General features: G+C 52.5%; 1 long non-coding RNA gene and 1 pseudogene across 1 annotated transcript; one reads left to right on the forward strand and one right to left on the reverse strand.

Annotated features, from left to right (window-relative positions):
• The window catches only part of LOC105708091 (breakpoint cluster region protein-like), a 197,487-nt pseudogene that overhangs the window by 135,231 nt on the left and 35,694 nt on the right, over positions 1–26,562 (reverse strand).
• LOC135269090 (uncharacterized) lies at positions 2,606–10,834 on the forward strand. The gene is made up of 2 exons (XR_010337423.1): positions 2,606–2,897; positions 9,824–10,834. It is a non-coding gene; the product is annotated as an uncharacterized LOC135269090 (long non-coding RNA).

The following is a 26,562-nucleotide window of genomic DNA, read 5'->3' on the forward strand; positions in this document are numbered from 1 at the left end:
AGCTAAAGTTCGAGGTTGTCAGTGAATCTGGACAAGTGTCTGCACGCAGCATCTTCTCATTCTGGCTGCAGGAGTGTATCCTGGACACAGAGGTCACCCCTCATCCCACCCAGTGTCCACTCCTGTCCAGTCCCTTCAGACACATAAGACACACAGAGTCCAGCTGCCTCTGCAGAAGAGAGCCTCCCGCTGCACAGGCACGAGCCCATCCCAGGCCTGATGAGGGTGCCCCAGTGTCACACTGCACACCTGCCAGGGGAGAGACTGACTGGCTGTAAGGTGAGAGGTGTTTTGTTTGTTCTCTATTAAACCAAAGGCTATAACAGATCTCCTTACTGCACCTCCAGCTCAGACACACACTCGATTCAGCAACAACTTCCCCTGTGTGTGAGTACAGCAGACACAGCCATCTCTGGGCCTCACAACAGCTTTAGGGGCAGCGAGGGAAAATCAGCAAACCCAGGCCTGGGGAGTGGAAGGGCAGACCCAGGAGATGCACTGGTCAGGGCTGGAGACTCCCCCTGAAGCTGATTGCAAACTGGAAGCCCAAGGCATTCATGGCTCCTGGAGTTTGTTTTGCATCAAACCTAATTTCATTTCCACGTGCATTTGCATTTATATTGAATTTTATGTTTCTACAGATGACAATTCTGGATGCTGGATAAACCAGGCACCCTTGGTATTATCTGATCTTCTGGCCCTGCTCCCTATGGAGGCTGTGTGAAGGGTCTTAGAGTGTACAAGGAAAGGGTAACAGCCCGAAGACACCCACCAGCCCCTGCCACACTGAGGAAACCTTGTATCCTCCAATGCTAGGTTCTTCCTTGTCAGTGCAGTGATGAGGCCCAGAGCTCTTCCTTTCCCTCCTTCCTCCTCTGCAAGTCACTGAGTATCTCCCCACCAAACTAAGGGCCTGCTTTAGGCCTTGTCACCACAGTGGTGAATAATTCAGACGAGGCATGCCCTCTGAAGCTGGTGTACTAACAGGAGAGCACCTGATAAACACATGTGTGAACACACACGGGCAATGTGATGGCAGATGGTTACAACTGGGATGGGGACCGAGAGCAACGGGGCTGCTTCGGAGAATGTGGTCAGGGCCAGGACAGCCTCTCAGAAGAAGTGACAGCTGGGTGGGGTTATGGGAGGAAGACTCCTTTTAGGACTTTTCCTCCCTCCTGCTCCAGGAGCTCACATCTTCCAAGTGGCTTGTGAGACGTTCTAAGCAATTCCTTTCCACATTTTTCACTAATCAAAAAGACACCTCTGGATCTGATGCACTGAGAAGCACACGGCCTCGTTGCCGTGGTGCTATTGTGCAGAACATGAAGCTATTCCTGAGGAAACTGGCAAACCTGGGCGGGCCTGTGCCCTTCAAAAAATGTCAAGGTCAGCTGGGCACAGCAGCTCACGCCTGTATAATCCTAGCACTCTGGGGGACGCTGAGGCAGGCAGATCACTTGAGGTCAGGAGTGTGAGACCAGCCTGGCCAACACAGTGAAACCTCATCTCTACTGAAAATACAAAAATTAGCCAGGTGTGGAGGCGTGCACCTGTAATCCCAGCTATGTGGGAGGCTGAGGCAGGAGAATTGCTTGAATCCAGGAGGCAGAGGCTGCAGTGAGCCGAGATCATGCCACTGCACTCCAGCCTGGGTGATAGAGACTCCGCCTCCAAAAAAAACAAAGTCAAGGTCACCGAAGACAAGCAAAGTCTAAGGAACATGTGCATATTGAAGGAGACTAAAGAGAGGTGACAACCAAGTTCGTAACATGATCTTAAACCGGGACCCGAATCAGAGAATGAAAACAGCTGTGAAGAATGCGACTGTTAATTTGGAGGAAATGTATATGAACTACATATTAAATCATAGTAGCTCATCAGTGTGAAATTTCCTGAATTTAACAAATTGTACTGTGGGTTACAGAAGAGAATGTCCTTGTTCACAGTAAATACACAATGAAGTATTCAGAGGGGAAAAAAATCCTGTGCTTGTGTGTATGTGTGCATGTGTGTTTGTGTGTGCACAAAAAGACATAAAGCAAATGTGGCAAAAAGTTACAATCAGTGTATCTGGGTGAAGGCTATACTTTGTCCCGTTCTTATAGTTCTCCTGTAAGTCCGAAATAATTAGAAAAATAAAAATTCTGAGTTGATAAAACTGCAGCCAGAAACAAAACCCGGAGTGGGGAAGTCAGCCCGTGGAGCCCCACAGGAGGAGGTGGCAGAAGCCGCATCTGGGTCTGGCTTTCTGAACCACTGGACTTGGATGATGAGTTCCTGGGCTTGGAGGCAGCACCAGAGTTGGGCAGGGCACTGTGAGCTCCTTTGGTCCTAAGACTTGTCCAACCAGGAAGCCTGACGGAGCAGTGCTGGGCCAACCCTACTGAGCTGGTCTGCAGGGACAAGGGCAGGCACCCGGCTTATCTGTTCTTGCAGAGGCCCCAACACCCAGTCCAGGTTGGGCACACGTGAGTACTCAGCTTGTGGTTACGGCGAACAGCTTCCCACTGCAGCCCCAGCCTCTCCCCCGAGTCTTCCAGCTGCATCATCTGACTCATGAAGGCTACCTAGTTCAAGGCCTTCAGGGAAGCCAGCAGAAACTTTCCAAAGTTAAATTCCAGTGTTCATCAGATATTAACATGTTTTAAAAGTCTCTGAACAATTTTGAGTATTATTTAGGAAGAGCTCTGGATGTTTTTCTTCCCCCAACACCACGATTCTTCCTTTCTCAGGAGGGCGGCAGGCCAAGTTATGTCCACTACTTTTAAAACTGCTGCCACACACAGGGAGAAATGGGGGGCTTCAAAGATGGAGGGCGCAGCATACATCAAAATACAGCCTTCTGCTCTCTGGCCGTAGGGGAAAGAGCCCCAAGAAGCAAGAATTGGAACAAAGTAAGTGCCTTGTGTGTTTCTCAAGTCTTAGCTCTGGCCTGGAGTCTCGGGGCGGGGGTGGGGGGGGGGGGTCTGCAGCACAGGGTAGCAGAGGGAGGGGTCTGCCTACAGGAAAGCCACACCTCAGAGCAGAAAACTCAGTCCCCAGCACCAGCCAAAGAGAAGCCTGAGGCTAGAGCTGAGTGTCTGGGTAGTCCAGGAGTGCTGGGGACGGGGCTTTTAAGGAATCACATGCTCTTCACACTTAGAGGGGGTCTGGCCTCAGCCCACACCTGCCCCTAGAGGACTTGTTTCCCTGTGGAGGAAATCTGCTTCAGGTAAAGCGTGTGCACACAGGGTGTGGTGGTGTGCGTACCTGTGGTCCCAGCTACACTGAAGGCTGAGGCTGGAGGATGGCTTCAGCCAGTTCTGGGCTGTAGTACACTACACACTAAGTTTGGCATCAATATGGTGACCTCCCAGGAGTTGGGAACCACCAGTTTGCCTAAGAAGTGAAACAGCCAAGACTGGAAACAAAGGAGGTCAAAACTCCTGTGCTGATTAGCAGTGGAATCGTGCCTGTGAATAACCACTGCACTCCAGCCTGGACAACATAGTGAGTCCCTGTCTCTTTTTATAAGTACCTACATAAGGCTGGGCACAGTGGCTCACATCCCAGCAGTTTGGGAGGCTGAGGCGGGCAGATCACGAGGTCAGGAGTTCGAGACCAGCCTGGCCAAAAAGATGAAACCCCATCTCTACTAAAAATACAAAAATTAATTGGGCGTGTTGGTACTCGCCTGTAATCCTAGCTACTCAGGAGGCTGAGGCAGGAGAACTGCTAGTGAGCCGAGATTGCACCACTACACTCCAGCCTGGGCGACAGAGGGAGATTCCGTCTCAAAAAAAACAAACAAACAAAACCTATATAAATAAATTTTTTCAAAAAGGCTGTGCGAGGTGGCTCACACCTGTAATCCCAGCACTTTGGAAGGCTGAGGTGGGTGGATCACTTGAGGCTGGGAGTTCGAGACCAGCCTGGCCAACACAGTAAAAATACAAAAAATTAGCTGGGCGTGGTGGTACACGCCTGTAGCCAGCACTGGCTCTGGGTCACTCACCAGCTTCTGGAAGAGATGCCCACCTGCCGCTGGTGGCTCCACTGCTGCACGCCGGGGAAGAGCCCATCATAGAACTTGTGGATCTCGTAGAGCTCAGGCACTTTGAAGAAGATGGTCTCGATCTGCTGACTCGTCAGCACCGGCTAAGAGGTGGTGGCAGCAGCTTTCACAGGCTTCATGGGCTAGAAGGTGAGATGGGCTGCCATCTGTCAGGTGCACGGCATGACAGTAGACAGTCACGGTTACTTGACATATGCACTTTTATTTTTAAATCACATAACAAATACAATTTTAAAACCAGCTTTGTTTGGCAACTCAGTCTTCCACTGGTATCCACACCAGGGACAGCGAGCTGCACCCAGGCTCTGACAGCTGACCTGGGACTTATGGGCAAAGAGGTTCCCCAACTCTGTCACCCTGCCCCGCCCCACCCTGCTCAGCTTCCTACACCCTCCTCACCAGCAGCAGTGCCTCCAAGTGGCTCAGGTAGGTCTCCTTGCTGGCCAGGATTCCAGACAGGACCCATTTTCTCATCTCCAAGCCCTTTTCCAAGTCCAGCTCACTCTGCAGGAGAAACAGACAGACGTCAGACTGGAAGGGTGGAAGGGGGATGCTTGCATCAGGGCCTTCTGAGAGAGGAGGGTCAGCTTGTTGACCTCTGGACAAACCCCTACCCCCATGAAGGCTCCACATGGAATTAAAGGGAGGCAGCGGACCCTCAACACATACTCAGCCACACGGTTGCGGCCACAGAGAATCCCAGGGGCAATACCTGGAGCCACCTTTAGTCTTGCCAGACCACGAAACAGAAAGTGTGGTGCGGAGCAGGCTGGGCCAGTCCTCTCTCCACGCCTTCTGCATGCAACCCAGGAGTAGCTGCCTGACACGGTCAAGGAAGGAGAAGGAGAATCTGACCCGAGGGGGCGACGGAGCCCATGGCATGGCTACCTGGCTCCTGCTGCAGCCAAGCTCCCCTCCCCACTGCTCACATGGGGCTCCCTCACCTGGATTCTCTGACTCCTGCTGCCACATGACCCTTTGACTGACGGGACCTACGCAGCACCTCCCTCCCAAACACGGGGACTGTTAACACCTACTCCAGAAGAACCTCGTCCCTTGGGATCAAGGCCTGTGTCTCCTGACCCTGCTTTGTAGACCCTGACATCATTGGCAGGGACCCTCTTACATGTGGGCTATGACAAAGTACCCTTCCCATCAGCGTCCCTGCTGAAAGTTCAGGGATTCTCTACTGTTTTTGTCTCCAAAAAATGGAGCTGGCACACTGTTGGATGTTAATGTAGGCGACAGAGCCCATGGCCCCGGGAGACTGCCTTCTGAGTTATGATAACATCTCCCCGCCCCCCACCCAAATTCATGTTGAAGCCTTAACCCCCAGTACCTTAGAATGTTACTGTATTTGAAGGCAGGGCTTTAAGGAGGTAATTAAGCTAAACCAAAGCCAAAAGGTTCCATATGTGTAGTTCTTTTTTTTGAGACGAGGTCTCCCTCTGTCACTCAGACTGGAGTGCTGTGGCACAGTCACAGCTTACTGCAGCCTCCAGAGCCCAGGCTGAAGCAATCCTCGCACCTAATCCTCCCAAGTAGCTGGCACCACAGGCACCCCCTGACCATGCTCTACTAACTTAAAAAAAATCTTTCTGAGGGGAGGCATGGTGGCTCACACCTGTAATCCCAGCACTTTGGGAGGCCGAGGAGGGCAGATCACCTGAGGTCAGGAGTTCGAGACCACCAGCTTGGCCAACATGGTAAAACCCCATCTCTACCAAAAATACAAAAATTAGCCAGGAGTGGTGGCGGGTAACTGTAATGGTAAAACCCCATCTCTACCAAAAATACAAAAATTAGCCAGGAGTGGTGGCGGGTAACTGTAATCCCAGCTACTGGGGAGGCAGAGGCAGGAGAACCGCTGAACCCAGGAGGTGGAGGTTGCAGCGAGCTGAGATCACGCCATTGCGCTCCAGCCTGAGAAATAAGAGCGAAACTGCAACTCAAAAAAAAAAAAGCCACATTGCCCAGGCTGGTCTTGAACTCCTCAGCTCAAACAATCCTTCCACCATGGCCTCCCTGAGTGCTGAGATTATAGGCATGAGCCATAGCATCCCACCAGGACTTGTAAAAGAAGAAGAGATCAGGACACAGACTCAAATGGAGGGAACATTATGTGAAGACACATAGAGAAGACAAGCCCGGGAGAGGGGCCTGAGAAGAAACCAACCCTGCCAACCTCTTGACCTTGGACTTCAGGCCTCCAGAGCTACAAGAAAATAAACTCCCCTGTCTGTGATGTTCACTTACAGCAGCCCTAGCAAAGGCATGACATCAAAGATGACGCCAAAGGCCATGGAACCTGCCGCGTGACTTCCTGGCCACTCCCACCTGCTCCCTGGCTATCGGCAATGTTGGAGGCTGGCCATGCCCATGGCAGCAACCTCAGTGCTCCACCGGGCTGAGGCTGTGCTCCCTCTGCCTGCCTGTGCCCACCGGCTCTGCCAGCAGTCAGAGAGAAGTGCCAGTGAGTGAGTGTGTGTGTGTGTGTGCGCGCGCGCGTGCATGTGCGGGGGGGTGGGGTCTGTGTCTGTGACAGCCCCACCTACCTCTCCACTGGTTGCTGGGCTCACGGGTGTGGAACTGGGGTGGTGGTCCCTGATCACTCAGTTTTCCACTTTCGGAGAAAATCACTGGCTGCGGGCAGGCTCCTCTTCAGCCCCACTGACATTCTGGAGGGGCTCTGTCAGGGACTGGAGGGCGTCCTGTGCCTTGCAAAATTCAGTGCAGCATCCCTGGCCTCCACCTACCATATGTGAGTAACACCCTCTCCCCTAAGCTGTGGTAGCCAAAAATGTCTCCAGATGGTGCCACGTATGCCCTGGGAGCAGAATCACCCCCAGTGAAAACTGATGGGTTTCAAGAAGGATCTGACTGAGGCCAGCTCAGGCCTCATGGTATCTGTAGAATTTGGATGTGGAATCAGGGTCCCAGCACAGCGCCTGCCTACACCCAACCCTGCTGTCCTATTTCCCTGGCCCGCTAGGAGGGAGCCAAGTCATGGTATAGACAGCAGGTTCAACAGGAAAGGCCTAGGGCCTGGGCTGCCCCATGGTCTCAGGCAAAAGTCCTCCTGCCCTGAGCCTCCACTGGCTGGGGAGGGAGCTCTACCCTGTGCCCCACTTGAGTCCCTGGGGCTTAGACCACAAAGCCTCAACTGCCTGCTGGGACCATCTAAAAAGCCTTCCTGGGCCTCCATTTTGTCCTGGGAATCTCCTAAGTGTGTGCATACCTGTGAGAATGTGTGCATGAACTGTGAGCCTGCCCAGGTGCCTGTGTATATGTGTGCATATATATGCATTTATACACATGAGCCTATGTGTGGAGGGGACAGCCATCAAGATCTGGGCTGAGAGCAGCTGCAGGAAAAGGACAAGCATGTCCCAGGCACACTTGTCCCCCCAGGGCAGGGTAGGCAATGACTCTATGGGCGGGAGCTTCCAGGCCATGGCTGTGCCTGAGCTAAGAACTTCCTTGCCTAACACGGTGCCCAGAACACCTAGGTGCTCAATTAAAATTCATTTACTAAATCAATGAGTGGATCTCAAAGACCTGGCTGGGTCCTAGTTTTGGCAGCGTTTTTATGAGGGCTCCTTCAGGGTTTCCACATGAGAGTGTGCCAGTTGAGCCTGCCTCGGTGCCCTGAAATGCCACCAAAGTGCAGCAAGTCTGCTGCCCACGGTGCATGTACACATAGGGTGGGGTGGCCCATGACACCCCCCCGCCCATCATGAATGGTGGAGTCGGCGAAAGCAGCCCCCGGCTGCCTGTACAGGTGTCTCCCACCGTGTGCACATGCTGCTCCCTGCCCCGCAAGAGGGGAAGAGGTGAAGGGAATGGCAGGCCCCTGGGGCAGCGCCACCCACCCACCCAGCCTGCCAGTCCTGCTCATGTTCTGAGGACAATCTTGCTACTGTGAGTACCAGGGGGCCTGCAGGGCCCAGGGAAGCTGCCAGGGCAGCAGGGCCCATGACGACCCCACCCAGTGTGAGATGCTGGTGCCTGCGTGGGTGGGACCACGGTGTCTCCTTCTGTCCACATGGTTTGGAGAGCCAGGAGGAAAAACAGCGCAGGCAGGAAGGCACACGGTCCAGCTCTCCCATCCTGTTCTGAAGGACGGGGCTGCTCAGGGAACATCTGGCCCAGGCCATGGACTGGGTGGGGTGGAGACAAGACACAGGATGAGGGCACTTCTCCTCAGACTAAGAATCTTCTAGAGTCTTCTAGAGTCTAGTGCTGGTGGCATCAGACAGGAATGGCTCAGAAACCAGCCAAGTCCATGGAGAGAAAATGAGAGAGCAAACGGCAGGGCCAGGCCTGGGGCTATTTATAACTCAGGGCTGTGCACGTGCCAGTTATGGGAAAGGACGTGAATGCAGGGAGGGCCGTGCAGTCAGGCAAGGAGGCTGGGGCGGGGAGGAAGCCAGAGGTAAAGGGAAGTTGGAAAAAGAAGTCAGTGACATGGAAGGAAGGCCCTCCTACCACGACCCTCTCCGGGCGGGTGCAAACACAAAACCTGAGGCTAAATAAAAGCCAACAAAGAACCCACAAAACCAACTGGGCTTGTGACAACCAAGCAGGAAAAGCCAACACGGAACAAGGTGAACAAAACCGTTGTCAGCTGGCTGCCAGGCTCACACAAGGGCGGGAGCTGGAACTGAGTTTCAGGACAGGGCAGAGAGCAAGGAGGCCCCTTCTAATCCTCCTCCCGGTCCCCCTAATCTGAGGGAGCCCAGTGATGATCAGGGTGCAGAATCCTGACTGAGAGGGACAGGCTGCTCCGGGCTGGGAGTGTGCAGCCAGCACAGCTGCTGGAGAAAGGACACTCTTCTGCTCTGGGTAAGGGCAGGTTTTCATGCAACAGGCTGGACATTGCCCTGCAGCCCAGCCCAGCGAGCACCCCAAAAACCTGGTCCTCACGGCACAGAGAGGGCGAGGGGATGACGTCTGTGCAGGATCCTGGGGCTGAAGGTTGTCGCAATAGGCCAGCCTATGTGAATCCTTCCCACAGCACCTTGGGCAAGGGGTGCCTGGCCTCTGTCCAACCTCTGCCTACACCATGAATGAGTATTCACACAGAAGACCCGTGCCACAGGAGTCCACTGAGACCCTGAACTGCCAAAGAGTTGCCTGAGGGTTTCCTGATGGCCGCACGGCCCAGAAGACTCAATATCAGCATCTGGGACCAAATGCGGGGTGGGTGGGGATGTGCAGGAGGAGAGAGATGAGCAGGCTGATGCCCATGCCCCACCAGCTGGTTAGGATCAGGGTGCCTCTGGCCTCAAGATCACCATGCTCTCAACCAGGTGCGGTGGCTCACGCCTGTAATCCCAACACTTTGGGAGGCTGAGGTGGGTGGATCACCTGAGGTTGGGAGTTTGAGACCAGCCTGACCAGCAGAGAGAAACCCCATCTCTACCTAGCCAGGTATGGTGGTGCATGCCTGTAATCCCAGCTACTCAGTAGGCTGAGGCAGGAGAATCACTTGAATCCAGGAGGCAGAGGTTGCAGTGAGCCGAAATCACGCCATTGCACTCCAACCTGGGCAACGAGAGCAAAACTCTGTCTCAAAAAAAAAAAAAGAGAAAAAAAAAGAAAAAAGAAAAAAAGAGCACCATTCTCCCTGGGGGAAGTGGGGTGTCCTAGGAAGCAACAGCCATGTCTTCAAACTAAAGATCAAAAATGAAAGATGACATGTGCATGGCTTGTTGCATGGCTGGCAGGGAAACCAGGAAGTCAAGGCTATGCTTGTCTCCACAGCAGTGAAGGGCACCCGTCCTGGGGTCCCAACCACTGGGAGGAGCACCCGAAGGTTTCTGGAAAGGAGCTACACACAGTTCTCCTCCAATCCAATTCCTTCCTCTTCAGACCGGCTCTGGGCCAGGGGGTGTGCTTGGGACTGGAAACTCTGACCTGGCAGGCACAGACAAGCAACCTCCTGCAGGACGTACACTGTGAAAAATGCCTACAACTGCTGTTAAGTGCAGAAGCAGGGAGCAGGAGCCAGGGGACCAGGATGCATCGTGGCTTCACAGAAGAGGAGCCCCGCACGGAAAGGTGAGGATTATACTCCAAGTCAGAGCCGAGTGTGAGTGAGAGGCCCCACCACTAGACAGGAACCAGGGGCACCAAGTGGGCAGATCAGCTTCCTTTCAGGGCCAGGAGGTGCACCAAGGACTGGCTGGGTGAAGACAGCCCTCAAGGATGATGGAAAGAAATAGCCTTTCTCAAGTTCAGCACTTAGTCTACCTGAACTTGGTCCTTCTCTGTACCAAACCATGCTCACGAAGCAGCAAGAGAGGGGATGCACCAAGAAAGACAAGACAGCTGAGGGAGGGAAAGTGTGTCCACTGAAGAATCAGGAAGGCTTCAAACCCTGGAGCTGTGCGGCCCAAGCAAGTTACTTCACCTCTTTGAACCTCGGCCTCCTGGTCGGTAAAAAGCTGACACTTGACGTGGGGTAGGAAGAGTTGCCTAAGTCAGCAGCCTGTGTGTGCTGCATGGAGCAGGTACATGTTACCCACTGGCTTCCTCTCCCATCCTCTCGGTGCAGAACGAGAAGGCTGCCCAGCACCAAGGCCTTCAGAAATCACAAAAGCATATACATAAGCTGCAGTCCCGGGCCTGCAGCTAATGCATCAGCCCCAGAGAAAAGCAGCTCAGTGAGAAGATACACTTCTGGAGCATCCTTACAGAAATGGGGTAAAGCCCACTCCTCTCTTGCTCTTTTTATTTTATTATTATTTTTTCTTTTCATTCTTTTTATTAATATTATTATTTTTTAAAGATGGGGTCTTGTTTTGTTGCCCAGACTGGAGTGCAGTGAGAAGATCACAGCTCACTGCAGTCTCAAACTCCTGGACTCAAGCAACCTTCCCACCTCAGCTTCCTGAGTAGCTTGGATTACAGGTGTGAGCCACTGTGCCAGGCTATGCTGTTATCGGGGTGGAAACCATCTAGAAATAAGCTAAGCAGAACGGGAAAGGTATCTGTCATCAGGGACCAAAAAGACAAAAAGAAGCAACTGCCCTGGGCAGCGATTTTCTCAGCCCAAGAGGTCAAGTGGCCGGACACGCAGCAACGGCAAGGGGTGTGCATCTGGGCCCAGAGCACGGCTGAAGCAGCCCCCGAGCTGTGGGACCAGCGAGAGGAGTCAGGCCTCCATGCAGGGCCGAGCTGGCCCAGCACCACCCAGCCTGCGGCCACCCCAGGCTATGTTCTCATGGTGGGTGGGGGCAGGTCCACTGCTTTCTCAGTGGGCACGGCAGAGCATCTCCTGAATGTGCCACTATTCTCTAGCCACGCGACCTTGGGGAATCCACCACAGGACTTCAGTTCCACATTTGTAAAGTGAAAGTGACAGCAAGGCCAAGAATTATTAACGAGGGTCAAGTGAAAACTCACAGGAAAGGCTCTGGTCACATGGATGGAGCCATCCTCAGCACACACTTTGGTAAAAGGGAGCAAGAGAACTTCATGAAGCAAAGGGACCCGAGCCCGGACACCACCCAGCTCAGCAGCATTGCCGGGGCCACCATACAGGTCTTGCTTGTTTCATGCAGGTGGTCTCTGGTGCTGACGTTCTCAGCCTCAAGACCACGTGCTGCCTCCTCCTCCACCAAAGCATCCCCCGATCTCCCGGCTCAACACGCCTGGCAAGCTGTCTGTGTACCACATGTAGAGATGAGGAAGGAGTTTTTCAAGACCCATTCGGCTTCCAAACCATTGGCTGCTCCACCACCTACCTGCTAGGTACCCCTGAGCACGGGGCTGCGCTTCAGGGAGCCACACCTGGCCCACCTGCCACACATGCGCCGTGGGGACTCACCGCTTTAGTGGACTCCAGGGCTCCCGAGACCAGCGCATCTCGGCTGTCCCTGCCCTTGCTGCTAAGGTGGGGCGATGAGGAGGGTGAGCCATCGATGTAGGGCAGCCCGTCTTGGTGCCGGCGCTGCTCCTCTGCCCGGTCTGCAGCGCAGCCATACCCAGGTGGTGTTCCGAACGAGCCATCTGTGTGTGCAAAGAAGCATCCTGTGTTAGAGACAGAGAAGGGAGCATCCATACCCAACCTGTCCCAGCACGTACCCAGCTGACACTATCTCTGTCCCCAACAAGCATCTCACAAGGACCTCGGGTATGCTGATGTCACCTTCACGACGGACTGATCAAAGATCACAAGGGTGGGGGGGATGAACGTGGGCTCACTCCTCAGACAATACAAGGGACTTTCTGAGACATGTCTGCCCCTTGGTGGGGGTTGTGACATAAGAACTATGTATTTGATCTTTGCATACCCCACTCCCTACTTTCCTGGCACACAGTTCCTAAAAACCTTGGAATCTCCAAAGTAATAAATGTCTTTATGTATGCTAATGAATGACAGGTGGCTGGGGCTCCTGGACGGCCTCAGGAAGGGGGCTGGTTGCCAGAAGAACCAACCACATGATTAGAGAGTTGGCACCCCCAACTCTCTGGGGAAGACCCACAGCTGAAGGTTGATCACCAGTGGCCGGTGATATAGTTAATCATGCCTACACAATGAAGGCTGTCCAAAAGGACAGGGTTGGGAGAGCTTCTGGGGTTGAAAACATGGCAGTGCCAGGGGAGGGCAGGAAGCTCTGCGCCCCTTCCCACAGACCTTGCTCTATGTACCTCTTCTGTCTGGCTGTTCCCGAGTTGTGTCTTTTTATTAAAAAACGGTCATATAGTAAGTTATTTTCGAGTTCTGTAAGCCATTCCAGCAAAGGATCAAACGCAAAAAGGGGGCTGCTAGAATCTCCAATTTACTCCAGACAACCTAGACTTGCTACTGACACGCGAAGTTAGGGGCAGTCTTCCAGAGCTGAGCCCTTAACTGTGGGATCCGACGCTAACTCCAGGTAGACAGGGTCAGAACTGAGTTGAAATTGTAGGACACCCACCTGGTGTCTGCAGAGAACTGCTTGGTGTCGGAAAAAGTCCCCGCATTTGGTCACATAAGTGTTCTGTGTTGAGCTTGTGTACAGAGAAAACAGTTTGTTCTCTCCCATACAGGCGGGTTGGGTTGCTACAGAAAGGGGGACCCCTGGCCTGGCACAGTGGCTCATGCCTGTAATCCCAGCACTTTGGGAGGCCGAGGCGGGTGGATCACTTGAGGTCAGGAGTTCAAGACCAGCCTGACCAACATGGTGAAACCCCATCTCTACTAAAAATACAAAAAATTAGCCGGGCGTGGTGGCAGGTGCTTGTAGTAATCCCAGCTACTTGGGAGACTGAGGCAGGAGAATCGCTTGAACCCGGGAGGTGGAGTTGCAATGAACCGAGATTGCTCCACTGCACTCCACCCTAGGTGACAGAGCACGACTCTTTCTCAAAAAAAAAAAAAAAAAAAAGTAAAGAAAAGAAAGAAAGAAAGACAGAAAAAGAAAAAAGAAAAGGGGACCCAAAATGCTACCGTCTTGCTGCCAGGAACAGTCTTTGGGCATCTGCCTGTGGGGTCTGACAGGGTGAGGAGCACATGCTGGCTGGGGTGCAACTCCTGGCCACCATGAGCGGCGAGTCCTATCATGCTCTTCCCATCCCAACCAGGAAACTGGGGCTACAGGCTCTCCTACCCCCCACTCCAGCCCACCTTCTGGCTGAGGCATAGCCCACCTCCCAGATGGTCTGTCAAAATCCCAGACCACCCTTACCCCAATGTGAGTACCCCTAGGAGGACAGAATGGCTTATCCTACAAGAGGCTCCCGGCCTGTTGGAACTAACTAGTTACACAGAGTAACTGGACAATCACTCCCTTCCTCCCAGGCTGAATGACAAAGCCCAATACACATTTCCAAGGCCTTAGCCATCTGGAGCTCCCTGATGGCCTGTTCTAAGTCTGAATTTTCTAAGCCAGTGGACTCCTCACGACCAATGTCAACCCGCAAGGACGTTGCCCGATCCGTGACACGTGAGGGTCCCTTCTCCACTCCTTCCAAGGGGGGCCTTTGAGGCCCATGGGACTTCTGAGACCTCACCCTGATGGGGTGATGTCACTCTCAACATGAGTCACCTGTAAGCAGCCCTGCCCAAAGGTTACCAGCAGAGGTGACCTTGGTGTTCATTCACGAGTTTACAACTGACAACAAACACACCCAGGCCAGGTGGGCACAGGGCGGCACTCAGGCATTCAGAGCGGCTGACCCAGCAATCCTGAACTGGGGACTGTTGTTGGTCCTTCCCACTTGGGTGGTGGGGGCGGGGTTGGGGAGAGCCATGTGTCTGGAGTGATCTGCCACTGGCTGTGGGTGCAGGCGGCCGAAGGCCCGGCTTCCCTGTGTGCCTCTGCCTCTCCCTCTCCCAGGTTCTCCACTTCCTGTCCCACAGGACTCAGCGCCCTCTAACAGGTGTCCCCAGCCCTAGCTCCACATTGGCAACACCTTGGGGGGCTCTGAAAACAATTTCACCGGGATCCACACTGACCTGCCGAGTCCGAAGCTGTAGGGGCTTCCTGGGGGAATCTAGCTGGCAGTCAGGGCTGAGACCTGCTGAGCGACCCCAACCCAGTGTCCGGCACTATACCAGCTGCTGACCTGCAGCACTGTCCCAGGTGACTGCACACAGCTACTGGCTGCAAAGGCAAGGCCAGGTTCTGCCTCTGTGCATGTCCAAAGGAGAATTCCAGGAAGAGGGTAGTTTTGGGTTGAGCATAGCAGTCAAAGCAGGAAGACTCCAAGAGCCTGGAGCACCCACCGAGTCCTTCAACAAGCTGTATGGAGGAGTATGGTCTCCTTAATCCACGGGACATCGAGTGGGCTCCAGGTATCAAGATCACTATGTTGATTGTCAATGCTCAGTTTCTTTGGCCTTTGGGTGGGGGAAGTGAGCTGTGGTGTAATCCCTCAGAAGCAAGGCTCTGACCCTCCCCATTGCCACCTCTCTGTATTAGTCCAGGTCACTGAAGCCATCCACGCCTTGCCTTTCTTGACTTCATTAATTAATTTAACAGAGACATTGATTCACTATGGTGCCTAGGCTGGTCTCCAACTCCTGGGCTCAAGCAATCCCCCTGCCTCAGCTTCCTTCTTTTAAAATCAGGCATGTGAACTAGACAATCGATAAAGACCCTCTAGCTCTAAAATGCTACTGTCACTATTAGATGAAGGTCCTGCCATCCCCCTGGCCTCCTTCAACAACTTCCTCACCCTAGTCCCCCACTCTATGGCCCCTCCAGACTTGGCTTTTTTTTTTTTTTTTACGTTGGTTCTCATGAAATCTGACAGACTTGGCTTTTACATTAGCTCAGAATTGTCAGCATCTACTAAATGTTCTAGCAGGGGTGTCCAAGTGTCCAAGGGAGACAATACACTCATTAGTTCTCAATTTGTTTTACATTGGGCCAGTAAAGCCCCTTCCTGATTCCCCTTTTCTGCTTATCACTAGAGAAAGAAACTAAAACCACTGCTTCAGACTGAGAAAGCCTCAAACAAAACAAACAAAAACAAAATAAGGCGGGTTAGACAAGCTTTTAACCCAGGGTTTTGCTGTTTATCTAAAGATGATCTTAGGACATCAACACATTCCTCTTCACCTAGTGCAGCACCTTTTATCTGAGCTCTTTCCACGCCCGTGACTACACTGACTCCCATGCAAGGTCAAGTCAACCCAGCAAGAACTTCAGGGTCAGACTCGGGGACCCAGGGCTCGCTCCAGACGAACTGTACGACTCCACATCTGCGAAGCCACAGGCTGGCTTAGCAACGTCCACGCCAAAACCTGGTGCAAGAATCAAGTGCCCAGTGAGGGTTTACCTGCCCACGTCCAGTGAGACCAGGTCTCACGGCCAGACTCTGCTGGGGAATTAGGACGCTCCAGACAGCTAAAACCCCAGTCATTTCCCCATCTGCAGAGATCTCAAATCAACGTCTGGGTGGCTGCTGCTTTTAAATCTGGATTCCAGATGGCCTGCTCATCCCTGCCGCATTTCATATGAGGGCTTCAGTCCCTGTTTCAGCCAACCCAGAGCCCTACAATCCAGACTTGCTGCCCCTCATTCTGCTGACTCTTCCAGTCTGCTCCAAGGCAAATGATGGGGTGGGAGGACAGTCCCTCAATTTCCTCATCCCCCCATTCTAACCACCACATAGGAACCTGCTTTTTCACAAAGCAGTTCTTCACACCTGAGATCCCCGAAGTACACAAAGCACCACCACCCACCTGTTATTTTATTTTCAGACATGGTCTCGCTGTCACCCAGGCTGAAGTGCAGTGCTGTGATCATATCTTCTCATTGCAGCCTCAAAACTCCTGGGCTCAAGGGATCTTTCCAAGTAGCTGGGACTACAGGCACATGCCTCTATGTCCAGCTAATTTTTAAAACTTTCTGCAGAGACTGGGCCTTGCTATGTTGCCCAAGTTGGTCTCAAACTCCGGAGCACCACCAGGTCCAGCTAATAAAAAAAATCTTTTTTGAGACAAAGTCTTGTTATATTCCCCAGGCTGATCTTAAACTCTGGCCTCAAGCAATCCTCCTGTCTCAGCCTCCCAAAGTGCTAGGATTATAGGCTTGAGCCACCATGCCCAGCCAAGGCCCTTTCCTCTTGAGGATAAAGTACATTATTTGGCATTTTATAAGCCACCATCTCCCAAGAGCCAGAACCCATTGGGAGGCCTGGCTCCCTGGCCCCATACCAGGAATACCCAGTGGAAAAACCTCTCTGGGCCTCCTCACCCTTGGCAGGACTGAGGAATTGGTGGTCTCATCAGCCCCATCCTTCCTGCAAAGCTCTATCCAAAGCAGAACCCAAACACTAGAAGGTAGAAGGTGGGGGCTTGGAATCTGGCTGCTGCTCACCTGAACCAGGAACCAGACTAGGAGTGCGGTTGGGGAGAGGAAGGCCAGTGCTGGCCCAGAGCACTGCAAACAGCCCAGGGTTGGTGTGGAAGAGGAGGGCCTAGTGAAATCTGAAACCCTCTCCTCTCCAGGCAGTTTGCTTAGCAACCCACCCCGGAACTCCGCAAATCTACTCTTTCATGAAAGACAAAAGAGCAGCCAAAAAATAAAAATAATATAGCGAGAAGAATAATGCCTGGGTAGGTCCCAGTCAGCCCAGGCCCAAGTAGGTGCTGAGGTCATATCTGCTCGACTACATTGGTTCAAAAAAAAAACTTTCAAAAAAATAAACAGAATTACCATATGATCCAGCAATTCTACTCCTAGTTATATACCCAAAAGAACTGATTTTTTTTTTTTGGAGACGGAGTCTCGCTCTGTTGCCAGGCCTCCCCGATTCAAGCAATTCTCCTGCCTCAGCCTCTAAGTAGCTGGGACCACAGGTGTGCACCACCACAACCAGCTAATTTTTGTATTTTCAGTAGAGATGGGGTTTCACCACGTTGGCCAGAATAACCTCAATCTTTTGAAATCGTGATCCACCCACCTCGGCCTCCCAAAGTGCTGGGATTACAAGCATGAGCCACCGTGCCTGGCTTTTTTTTTTTTTTTTTAGATGGAGTCTCACTCTGTCGCCGGGACACTGCTGGTGTGCAGTGCCAGGATCTCCCTCACTGCAACCTCCGCCTCCCGGGTTCAAGTGATTCTCCTGACTCGGCCTCCCGAGTAGCTGTGATAACAAGCGTGCGCCACCATCCCCAGCTAACTTTCGTATTTTAAGTATAGACAGGGATTTACCATGTTGCCCAGGGTGGTCTTGAACTCCTGACCTCAAGTGATCTACCAGCCTTAGCCTCCCAAAGTGCTGGGATTACAGGCATGAGCCACTGTGCCCGGCCTCCAAAAGAATTGAAAGCAGGGAAGAGATATTTGCAAACTCATGTTCATCACAACACGTGAAGGAAGTGGTAGAAAGAACCCAATGTCCATTGACAGACGAATGGATAAGCACAATGTAACGTATATATGCAATGGAGTATCATTCAGCCTTCGAACGGAAGGACATTTTGACACATGCAATCTCATGGATAAACCTTGACATTCTGCTTAGTGGAATAAGCCAGACACAGAAGGACAAATATCGTTATGATTCCACTCATATGAGGTACCTAGAGCAGTCCGATTCATAGAGGCAGAAGGCAGAACGGTGGGCTCCCAGGAAACGCATACAGAACTGAGCTCGGAACACCAGCCACGTGATGCCTGGGTGCAGCCAAGCAGGGGAGGCTCTCCCAGACCAGACATGCCCAGAGAGGCCCCAGATCCTCCTTCAGTGGCATGGCTGCCACCAGAGGTTGGGATTCCAGGAGCCCAGCCCCTGCCCCACCCTTTGCCAATGTACCCAAGAGTGAGATTGGAGCAAGTCCTCAGCGGATCAGAGGTCATGCTCTGGACCCTCCCTACCCAGAACACTGGGAGCAGCTAGCTATAAAGGGGCCTCCGATCAACATGTACGGGAGTCAGGAGAACAAAGGGGCCCTGCGAGGAATTGGGTGGAGGAGGCAGGAACTCCACAGCGATCATCAGCAGAGTGGTCTCCATCCTTGTTTACACTGGCAGCCAGAGACTAGGCAGTATTTATTTACAAAGGTAAACGCAAATCAAACATCCGTGGCTCGGCCAGCTGTGGTGGAAAGGTTTTCACAAAGGCAGGCATCGAGCCCCCACCCTGTCATGGCTGCAGCTGCCCTCCTCTGGGCCTCTCATCTTTTCCCAGGTCCCAAGCAAGCCACAGCAGCATGGTGTGGGGACTTCTACGAACAGCAGCTCACGTCCTTTGGAGGCACTGTCAGGCAGGCACTGTCTTCCTGGAGAGGTTTAGAAAAGGTTCGGGTCTCACTGAAGGGTGCAGAGTCCACAGTCAGAGCTGCCTCTGCACCCCACGCTCATCCACAGCCTGACACCTTCTTCCTACTGCCATGCACCCACCAAGAGCAGACTCCACCCTCGAGAAGGGCCATGGATCTTGGGGGCTCCGACACTGGCTCTTGCAGCAGAACCTCAGGTAAGGTCAGGGAATACCTGCAGTGCTTCAGGGAATTAAGTTCCTCTAACAGCAAAAAAGACCCAAATCTTTAAAGTAGCAGGCAAAAAATAACCTGCCACCCTTTACGAGGCACTTCCTCTAGGTCACACATGGTGCTGAAAACCCACGTTATCATCTCCTGGAATATGCAACTGAGTGGGCATGAACTTTTAGATTGCTATTTTTTAGACAGGAAAAACCGAGCCTCAGGCAGAGCTTGACTGTGCCCAGGTGCACCTATGTGACCTGCCTACTGGGTCAACTTTCAAACACATTCCAAAGAGAAGGCATTTCTAAGATGCGGCACCGATAACCTTACCACCTAGCAACTCCCTTCCTAGGTGTATAATCAAAAGAACTGAAAACTGGTGTTCAAACAAAAACTTGTACCAGAATGTTCACAGAAGCATTCTGTGAACACTGTTAAAGGACCCTCCCCAGTCTGTCCCCATTTTCCATAGGCTGGAAAATGTCAGTCGGGAAGGGCCTGAGCCTGCCCCGCTCCCTGACGCCTTGGCTCCCCAGGCAACCCTAGACACCGAGAACGAGAAACAGGTATTTCCATCTCTGAGCTTTCTTGGAGGAGAAAGTCCAACCCGTACACCCAGCCCTGATGGCTCTGCCTGCTTCTTCTTGTACGTGGCAAGCCATAAAAATTCCTCTGGGAGAGGTGCCCTCCCTGTACCAAGAGAGAAAATAGCCCTTATCACCTGAGACTGGGAATTAGGGGCTGCAGTGGACCTGAATGAATATACTTAACAAAGTCACCCTTATCTCCCACCAGGTTTCCCCTCATGTATCTTCCAGTGACTCCCCAGAGTTTACTGCCCGTAGCCAGTTCCCCCTTGTCCTGCCACTTCTTAAACTTACTGTTATCTAAAAAGGATCTTGCTTTGGCCACTTCTCTGGACTTGACTCTGGAGAAGAATCCCATGTCCCTGTAAAACTAATGACATCTGTGTTTTTCTCTTGTTAATGTGCCTGGTGTCACTTTGGTTTCTAGATCCAGCCAGAGCCCACTAAGAGCTAAAGGGGACTGGAAGCAATCTCTGAGAAAGGAGATACTGCTGGGAAAGAAGATACAGGCTGGCAGTGAGAGGAGAGGGAGGTAGGGGGTAATTCTGTGGGGAGCCTCGGGCTGCAGGCCCAGGACCTGGGCTCGATTTAGGAGGTGTCTGGGTCTGGAACAAGAGGGGAGCCTAGGGCCCACAGGGGGACAGGTGACATTCTAGCAGCACATCTGAGTGTGGCACAGGAGGTGTGGCAGGGCTGGGGTCTTCTGCAATGGTCACTCCAGGTGGGCCTGGTGTTGGTTGAAAAACACAGGCAGGGGGCACTGACACAAAGTGATTATGGGTCTGGCTAAGAGGACAAAGACAAGAGGAGGAAGAGTAGAGGGGACGCTGAGCTTTCTAGTCCCCGAGGTGCAGATGTGGCAGCAGGGAACTGGTCAGAAGACTCCCTGGGAAGACAGTGGGAGGGGGCAAGGTAGGGAAGGTGGAGCAGTGCCCTTCAAAAGAGGATGGCACGGGAACAGTGCCCTGGCATGGGAGTAGTATGGGGAGCGAGGTCTGAGAGTGATTGATGGGGGTCCCTCCACGTCAGCAAAGGTGCTCAGCCAGGAGGTGGGCTGTGGCCGCTGCACACTTGCAGGTCCTCCTCTCCCACTCACTGCTCCTCCAAAGAGGAAACACAGAGGGTTAAGAAGGGGAAAAAAATGGCAGGAAGAGGGGCTTCCCCCTGCTGGCAGTCACCACCCTGAGCCTGGGGCCAGGGCCCAGCTACGGGCAGACACCCAACAAGCCTGGGAGGGCAAGAGAACCACCTTATTCCCCAACCTGGTCTTGGGCTACCCTTCCTGAAGGATGCCTGGAGCAGGAGAGGAGAGGAGAGGAGACGCACATTCACCACATTCACAGCAGCACCATCCACAATGGCCAAGAGGTGGCAGCAACCCCCGTGTCCATTCACGCGTGAGTGGAAGACCAAAACGTGCTATATACATGTAAAGGAGTATCACTCAGACTCAAAAAGGAAGGAAACTCTGAGACATGCTGACTTGGATAAGCCTTGAGAACATTATGCTAAGTGAAATCAGCCAGACACAAAGAGTCAAATACTGTATGCTTCCATGTATATAAGGTTCCTAGAGTAGTCAAATTCAGAGACAGAAAGTAGAATGGGGGCTGTCAGGTGCTGGAGAGGGAGTTAGTGTTTAGTGGAGTTTCAGTTTGGAGAAGATGAAAAAGTTCTCAAGACGGACAGTGGTGAGCCCTGTATGACAATGTGGATGTACTTAATACCACCGAACTGAACACTTAAAAATGCCTAACATAGTCAATTTTATGTTATGTATATTTATACACACACACACACACACACACACACACACACACACACACACACACAGGATCAGCCAGGTTTTCAAATTTAAAACAAAAGAAAAGAAGTACAGCGTTAGGGGCTAAATTGTGTTCCCTGCCAAATTCATATGCTGAAGTCCTAACCCCTAAACTTATTTGAAAATAGGGTCTTTACCAAGTTAAAACAAGGTCATTAGGTTAGGTCCTAACCCAATATGACTGTGTCCTTTAAAAAAGGGGTGGCCAGGCGTGGTGGCTCATGCCTGTAATCCCAGCACTTTGCGAGAGAGGAGAATCACTTCAGGCAGGGAGTTCGAGACTAGCCTGGACAACATGAGACCCTGTCTCTACAAAAAAAAAAAAAATACAAAAATTAGCCAGGTGTGGTGGTCATGCCTGTAGTTCTCAGCTACTTGGGAGGCTGAGGCAGGAGGATTGATCACTGAGCCCAGGAGGCTGAGGCTATAGTGAGCTATGATTGAGCCACTGCACTCCAGCCTGGAACTGGAGCCAGAGGGAGATCCTGTCTCTTAAAAAAAAAAAATGGGGGTGGGTGGGGTGGGACGGCGGAATTTGGAGAGAGATTGGCATATTGGGAGAATGTCATGTGAACTTGAAGACTGTTACCTATAAGGATCCAACCCAGCCAACATCTCAATCTCATACTTCTAGGCTTCAGAACTGTGAGATGATACATTTCTATGATTTGAGCTACAGAGTTCGTGGTTCTTTATTACGCAGCCATAGCACACTATTACGTGAATGAAATCACTGTGGAGCTCAGACACCAGCTTTGAGGAGCTGTCCACATGCCACGTTCTAGACTCAGAGTGGCAGAGGGGAAGAGCAGACACCAAGGCGCACAAGGTCAGAGTAGGAGGCAGCCCAGGGCCTCGCCCCCTTCAGCCACGCAGCATATCTGTGCTCTCTTGGGCACTTGCTCAGAAGCTAAATTGTTACAGATTGACCCCAGACTCTCCTGCTAGACAACAAACCAGAGCCACCTGAGTATCTTGTGCTTGTACAAGTCAGAAATTATAGAAATCCAGTCACATTCTGAATGTCCTACACAACACTGCCAGCCAACCAGCCCTTCCTGAGCGCAGCCCCTGCACCTTCGGACTCTCCTTCCTACACAGGGCCTCAGGGGCTTTGCTTTCCTCCCCTCATCCAAGCTGAAAGGTGGGCAGTGGGGGGGACTTCCATGCAGGTAAGGAAATTGAGGTACTAAAGCAACAAGCTGGGCAGGACCAGAAAAGTCCAATGCTGGAGACAGATTGACAAGGTGTATATGAACCCTTCTGGGCCCTCAAATGATTCTACAACCTGAGTTCTTTCTATTGAGGGAAAGGAGACGGCCCAGGGAACAGTTTGAGACCTCCCCAAGCCACATACACACACAAGAAGCAACTGTGTTCCCACCAGCCCTGGAGGGGTCTAGCCCTAGGTCAGTCCTGAGGACTGGTCTGCAATTCCCACCCTTGTCCTAATACTAGGTCACCCTGATCTATAGTGCTCCTGGGAGACTTACGGAGTTGTGGATGCGCATATGCCCAGGATGCCAGCCTGGGTCAGGGCCAGGGGGATAACACCAGCAATGGCAACAGGTATGGGTCAGAAGTGCTGCCTCGAATCCCCACGCCTCTGCAAGGGAGCTCTCACTACCTCATTTTACAGATGAAGGTTGAAGGTTTGGATGTAGAACCAACATACCCTGAATTCCACAGCTAAGAAGGGCGATCCCCAACTTCAGGTATCCTGGTGGACTGAACTAGGGGTGAGCTGGGGCAGGGGATTGACATTTTGTATTCTGCACCAGAATTTAAGATGTTCCAGGTGTGGGCAAATGTCAAAAGGCTGAGGAACAGACCGGGAGGTGGCACAGTCTCTAAGTCTAAACCCAAATGGATTTTCCCCTGGAAAATCTGTGCATGCGGTTTATGTGGCCAGGAACTCTCTCATTCTTAAACTAAGTATTTGGAAAATGAAATCGAGCTCCCTCTGTTCCCAGTTTCCCCCACCCTACCTCCAAGGCCTTCTTCAATCATCCCCCTAAAAAAGCAAGACAGAAAACAAAGCAGGATGACTGGGATAACCAGAGGGCCCGGAAGGACTACAGGTGAAACTCTTCACTTCGTCTCTCAATGTTCCCACCAATGAAATGGGGATAATGACACTCTCCACCCACGCTCCCTACGAGGTGCCAAGCAGGCCCCATCAGAGGGAGGAAACAGCACGAAGAAGCTTTTAACAAGCATCACTTAACATAATTACAGGAAGCCTCATCTAGTCCCGCGCTCCCACCAGCAACATTTCACAGCACGCTCTTTTGCTCCTTTCCAGTAAACCATATGACCTCCTCTTGCCTGGCTTCTGGGGGATGCCATGTGAGGCTGAGGGCTCCACTTCAGGAAATAAGGCAGAGCCCATGTGTCTGCTCAGACCACTGCAGGTCCACGGGTGACCCTGGCACGACAATCTGGTCCATCTCGTCCACTGCAGAGGCCAGCCAGGGCTCTGGATGCCGGCCTTCATGCTGCCCATCTCAGCAGCCCAAAGTGAACCCACTGCAAAGGCCACTGCCCTGTCTTCCACATTTCTCTTCTCCAGCAAAAATCAGGCCACAGCAGAGCTTTCCTCACTCCCCTGAGGCTGCAAACTCTGCAGGCCACAGAAAACAGCTGAGGAACGAGCCAGAAAACCAGCCGGGGAGGAGCTCTCTGTCCAGATGGAAGAGGAGACAGAGGACCCGGCTCTTGACCTGAAACTGTCATTGGGAATTACCACCCATGGCGACAATCCCAGCTGTCGCTGCGGGTATGACAACCTGGTGCAGATCCCACCGGTTACTCCCAATCCAGGCTCGGGAACCAGGCCCAGCTCCTAACCTGCTTCCCCGGAGGGTGTGGGAGGAGGCGAGATTCACATGCCCGGCCTGCCCCCGTGGGCATAGCTGTTAGACACCGGCTCAGGGAGCCAACTCAGCCACCTGCCAGCCCAGCCAAATGAGCAGGTCCTGATGAGGAATGTGATACGCTGCATTCTGAAACCTCCTTCTGAAAAAAGTAAGTTCTGCAGAGATTCAGCTCACAAACGGGCAGCATGGACACATCACCATGCCACCGCAAACACGCCAGGAAAAGGCCTTCCAGAACTCCACGATCCTGGGAGAGCTGTGGAACTAGAAAGGCTCTCAGAGGTATCTGACACCGGCTCTGAGCCTGGCACTTCTCCTGGAAAATCCTCAGGTGGTACAATAACAGCTTGGCTCAATCAGGTCACCCTGCCCAACACTCTTGCCTCCACGGCTACCCCATGCCAGGGCTGATTCGGATACTATTCAAGACACAGAATCTGCTCAGACTTCCCAGACAGGCCAGTAGAGAACGAGGCTATTTCCTGCTCCTAGCTTAACAGACAGACCCCAGCTGGCTGCCTAAGGTCGCTGTCCAAGCCTCTTTACCTCCAGGGCAGGCATCACCAGCCCCCCTGCAAAGGAGAGCAGTAGACACTCAGTCACATCCCACATCAGGCCAGCATCAGACACATAGCAGGCATCTAACAGGTGTCAGCCCCTTCTCGGTTCTCATGAGGGGAACCCAGACCCGCTAACAAGCTGGACTCTGCCCGTGTGGCTCCTCCCTGGATTAAGTGCTTTGTAACTTGGCTAGTCTGTGTGCATTGCCCTGTTCTTGCCTGAATACCACCTGAGCTATGCTTTCCTCTTGGTTGGCAAGTGGGGACTGTACCAGGAAAGCCTGGGATGTTCAGAAGTTTGGGCTGGTCTATTAGGGCGACTAGATCCACACCAGTCTCTCTCACCTGTCAAGCCTCTTCCAAAGAGGCCTCATGAGTCAACAACACAGCAGCAGGGCAGACAAACATCCCATGGTGCCCAATGCTGCTCAGCCACAGAGTGCAGCAGGGTGGAGATGAGGGTGCAGGCAGGGAGAAGGCAGCCATGAGATGCTGAGTCACCTGGGACCAGATGCCATGGGTTTGAGGAACCTATGTTAAGAAAGCAGCAGCTCTTCTCCATGGAACAGAAACTACCTGGAGGCCACCTGGCTGGCTGGTGTGAGGGAGGTGGCATCCAGAAGACCTCAGAGGTGGGTTAACAAACCAGGCCTCCAGCCACCAGTCCCACCAGCCCCAGCAGAGTCAGCTGCCACCCGCAAGGTCCAGCAGCTTTGGGGATGTGGGGGTGGCACTCTGGGATGCCCCTTACACCACATAGAATGAATCTTTGCATCCCCCCAAAATTCCTATGTTGAAATCTAACCCCTAATGTGATGGTATTTAGGGGTAGGGCCTTGGAGAGGTAATTAGGTCAGGAGGATGGAACCCTTGTAAATGGGATTAGTACCCTTTTCAAACCCCAGAGACAGCCCCATCCTTTCCACACCAGGTGAGAACACAGCAAGAAGAGGGCTATGAACCAGAAGGCAGGCCCTTGGCAGACACTGGACTCCTGCCTCCAGCACTGTGAGGAGTAAATGTTTGTTGTTTAAACTACCCAGTTTACGGTATTTTTGTTATAGCAGCCTGAAGTGACTAAGACACCCCTCCGTGAAAAAAATGTGACATGCACACCCTTATATTCCAAGTTCCCATGACTCACATGGGACATAAACATGTCCCTTCCTCTCTCTGCAGTCCCCATGTTACACTGTGGAACACATGGGCCTGGACATCTATGTCCTTCCCACCCAGTGGCCCAGTGGAAATACACATCTTTCCTTTAATCAGGGAGGCATTTAGCCGCTTCCTCCTAACATTCTGTCCCAGAGGGCAGGGCAATAGCACAGCTGCTTTCAGGGAATTCAGAACCTGGAGAAGGCCGGGTGCTGTGGATCACACCTGTAATCCCAGCTCTCTGGGAGGCCAAGGCAGGCACATCATTTGAGGTCAGGAGCTGGAGACCAGCCTGGACAACATGCTAAAACTCAGTCTCTACTAAAAACACAAAAATTAGCCGAGTGTGGAGGCGGACACTGGTAATCCTAGCTACCTGGGAGGCTGAGGCAGGAGAATTGCTTGAACCCAGGAGGTGAAGGTTGCAGTGAGCAAAGATCATGCCACTACACTCCAGCCTGGGTGACAGAGCGAGACACTGTCTCAAAAAAAACCAACAACAACAAAAAAAAACACAGAACCTGGAGAAGACCCAAGAGGTAAAATAAATGAGAACTGGGTCAT

This window comes from Aotus nancymaae, unplaced genomic scaffold (genome assembly GCF_030222135.1).
Source record: "Aotus nancymaae isolate 86718 unplaced genomic scaffold, 86718_ANA_hifiasm-v0.15.2.pri h1tg000049l, whole genome shotgun sequence".
Taxonomy (NCBI): domain Eukaryota; kingdom Metazoa; phylum Chordata; class Mammalia; order Primates; family Aotidae; genus Aotus; species Aotus nancymaae.